This window comes from Carassius carassius, chromosome 35 (genome assembly GCF_963082965.1).
Source record: "Carassius carassius chromosome 35, fCarCar2.1, whole genome shotgun sequence".
Lineage (NCBI taxonomy): Eukaryota > Metazoa > Chordata > Actinopteri > Cypriniformes > Cyprinidae > Carassius > Carassius carassius.
Window position 1 is genome coordinate 8,091,952 of NC_081789.1, and position 3,933 is coordinate 8,095,884.

The 3,933-nt window shown below is 40.7% G+C and overlaps 1 long non-coding RNA gene across 1 annotated transcript in view; it reads right to left on the reverse strand.

Annotated features, from left to right (window-relative positions):
- The window catches only part of LOC132115678 (uncharacterized), a 6,538-nt gene extending 4,640 nt beyond the window's left edge, over positions 1-1,898 (reverse strand). Inside the window, exon 1 of the long non-coding RNA XR_009425532.1 lies at positions 1,705-1,898. This is a non-coding gene — a long non-coding RNA (uncharacterized LOC132115678). The remainder of the gene's footprint in view (positions 1-1,704) is intronic.
- Positions 1,899-3,933: the final 2,035 nt, after the last annotated feature.

Sequence of the window (3,933 nt, forward strand, 5' to 3'; positions counted from 1 at the left end):
CATTAAATGTGTGGGACACCAACTCCTCGTTTTCTATCTCTTTCATTTCATGGATTTAAAGGATCACTTCACCCATTTGCATTTAGCTTTGTATTGTTAGAAACCCAGTCATATATTATAATGATCATGGATTTTTCCTTTGTTTTTCCCTGAGATGGGAGAAATAAGGATTTAAGTGTTTTACTTCCTGCTTATTATGACGTAAAAATCGTCATTTTGCGTCATAATAAGCAGGAAGTCAAAATTCATTGAAAAGTGTAGAGACTACAGACACTAGCTTATTATTATTCCAGGGGATGGGACCCACTCACCCTACAGGCCTATTACAGATCAGTGGGTGGGACTAAACTTACAGAAACGAAAATGAAAATCCGCCATCTTGTTTGGAAGCTATGTAGCTAAGCTAACAAGCGCTTATGGAGTCAGATTTACGAGAATGGCTGGAGGAACAACTCATGATACGGAAGAAGAGGATTTTCAAAGTCTGTTGCTCGAAACAGATGTTCGTGGCTATCTATACGAGCCACAATATAGCGCAGAGCAGCTGAGGCTGATGGAGGAACAGGAGGCGGCGGCTGCAGCCGAGGCCAGAGACCTGCCTGTCGCGTCCGAGGAGCCCGGGCGTGCTCTAGCTGGTGCGGACTGGTGGTGCCTGTGCTCTCGTTGTGCGCCTACGGACACAGAGCTCGAGTCCGTCTGCTGCAAGAATTTGAAAGATGCCAATTTCTCCTCGAAGAAATGTCTGAGGCAGACAAGGACACGGATGTTTGCGTTGTGAACCATCCTAGTTTCGCCCCGCATATGGACAGAGGCGTCCTGGAGACATACTTCAGAATTCCGAAGGTAAACTGGAAACGCCAGCCGAAGCCTGCAGGGACAAATGGACGTCTAACTGTAAAATAAGTGTTTCAATTTTATTTATTATTCATTTCGTGAAATGTACACAATTTCTTCAAGCATTATTATCACGAAATGATTCCCGGTTAATAAGTTACGTAACGTCAACTGTAAACTGTTTGTGCAGTACCTTTTTTAATGCACAAAAAGCTTACTGTGGCATTGTTTACTACTGTGGCACGTAAATACCATACATCGCTAACTGTGTCCTCAATGTCTTGTAGACAATATCGCCTAACAGCCTAACAGCGGTGTTCTGGAGTAGTGGGAGTGGCTTATGGAGCTGTGCAAATGTGTTGCCTTGTGGGAGTTGTGGTTTTACATACAAATGAGCCCTAAAGTTACTTTCTGTAATAACTCGGTCAAAAAGGCACCAAATTCGAAAGTTTTAATAGATTTCGACTACATATATGACCCACTTTCAATGAAGATCAATGTTCCCACGGGTGAAATGCTCCTTTAACGAGGTCTTCACCAACTACATGCTCTAATCCTCATTTGCAAAGTGTGTGTGTGTGTGTGTGTGTGTGTGTGTGTGTGTGTGTGTGTGTGTGTGTGAAATGCGGTGCTGAAGTGAAATAGCTGGGCAGTTTGATAGCCGAATTATAATAGGCCCCCTAATAAAATAATGTTAGTTATTATTATTATTATTAGTATTTAATACATTAATAGGAAAATGAGCCTAATATCGTCTTGACTATCGGCAGAGACATCTGCTTATCATCGATACACGATACTATTGTCTATCGGCACAACCCTAGTCGGAGTAGTTTATGCAATATGCTGGTAAGGCAAAGTGTTAGTTACCATATTTTATTCTAGGTCGGTCTCTTCCCTCAGACGTTTATCCAGAGCCAGCAAGGAGGTAGGATCTTTTAGCGGCAGTAAATCTCTGTCGATGGGATCCTGCCCATGAGCAGGTTCGCCCATTTTCTGCATGTTTATCAGAATGACTTTGAGTTGATCCATCATCATTTCCTGATTTGTAAGAATTCTATGCAGAAGAGCTAAAAATAAAGACAAACATGTGATTTACGTAATTTTGACAGATAATAAATTGTATTTACCTGTGAAAACCAATCTAGAAAGAGACATGAGGATTTATTTAATAAATAACTTACGAGCAAGACCACTTAAAGTAACTGTTCCTGACAGTTGTGGTTCAGAACTTCCCATAGACCGACTGGGTTCAGGGCTTTTTTCAGCACGCCAGTTCTCAGGACTTGTCATCTTCTTGTGGGTTTCGAGCTTTTGAACTCTTCTCTTTATTGCAGACTCAATTGCAAAGTTTGGTCCTGTTATCTTTGGGACTGGAGGCAACGAATTTGTTTGACCAAATCTTCGTCGTCACTCTCAAAGCGAATGTTTGGTCTTGTCAGGGGGCACAGAAAATAAAATAAAAAATTATTTTAATCAATTTCACAGATCAGTCTCAGTCTAGTCTGGTAGTGTCTCAAATTTCTTCTTTTCCTGATCCTCACTGTCTGGTCTGTTTCTCGCTTCTGTCACCACTAACTCCTAGTTGCCCAACTGTTTCCCTTAAGAATCGTCAATGCTTTGTGTTCCTGCCCTTATCTGCCCAGCTGTACCCTTTTTTTTTTATTTAAGCTTGTATTTAAGGCCAATGTCCATGGTTTCCCTAAGCATATTACATATTACAAGCATATTACCCCCCAACCAGTCTAAACATTTGCAGAAATGTTAATCCACTAACAAATCTATCAGATTCAATCTCTTTTAGTAGTGATACAATGTCATCATGGTCAGAGTTTGAGGCCGAACATGTACACTCAACCGAACATGTACACTCAAAAAAATGCTGGGTTGTTTCTGTAAACAAATTGTTGGGTTGATTGTACTGGGTCAAAAAGTTGGGTTGTTTGGGGTACTGTAAACACATTATTGGGTTGCTCATGCTGGGTAAAATGATTTGTAACGGGGTCATTCACAAATAAACAGTTGGTTGGGTTATTTTGACCCAGCAACTGGTTTAATACTTTTTCATTCTTTGCGGAACTTTCTGGATTCTTCACTTCTGACTGGATGAGGCACGCACTCGGAACGGGCAGTGTTTTATGGTAAGTTAATATGAATGTTTACCTATATTTTTATTAAGTTGTGGTAGCAGCAAGCTAATTTCACTGTTCAACATACAGTCTTTGATATGGAAGTGTGAGGGGTAACGTATTTATTCTGTGAAACATTAAATAGACACTGCTAGCCGGTTAGATTTTTTGACAAAATGCAGCATCCTTTAGTTGTAAACCAGCTAGCCTATATATGCAGCCTTTTTGAAATATGCTGTTTAAATTGTAAATTAATCACGTAATTATTATCGTATTCATTGTGGACGTTGCGTATTTAAAAGTGAGGAAAGCGTTTTGTATGAAATCCATAGGCCTACAAGCGCAGTAAGTTAGTCCCTCACAGGGCTCGCACGTAAATCGGCGGGAAATAGCGAGTGAGTTGTGTGTGGAAAGTCTGCTGTATTTTAGAAATACTCGTCAGAAAAAGCAACTGAGGTAAGTTCCAGCACAGTCTGCGTGTGTCTTCTGTAAAGTCTCTGTCGGACTCTGAACCAGAATCGTTTTTGCCAAAAAAAAAAAAGATGACGTGCAATCTTTACAAACAGCGTCAGAGGAAAGGAGAAATAAATCGATTTCATGTTAAGTGTTTTCTCGCCCTGAAAACAAATTACAAGTTGTTAAGATTTTAGGTGCTAAGACTATAATTTAGTAACGTTATAAGACAGTGGTCATCGGCCGAGTGTGCGCGAAGAATTTCTGAGGCCAAATAATGTTTTTTGCTATATTCACAACAGCACCATCTTTGCCATCACACGGGAGGCTGTGACGAATAGACATGCATCTCTAAAAGTAAGAGATGTAAGCACTTCGTCTTGGCGCAGTAATATCTTCACTCGTGAAAAATCCTCTCACCGGCCCCCGCTCCCTCTAGTGAAGATATTACTGTGCCAAGACGAAGTGCTTACAAGCACTTGCCATGGTATTCCGCCATACAATATAGTTATCCATT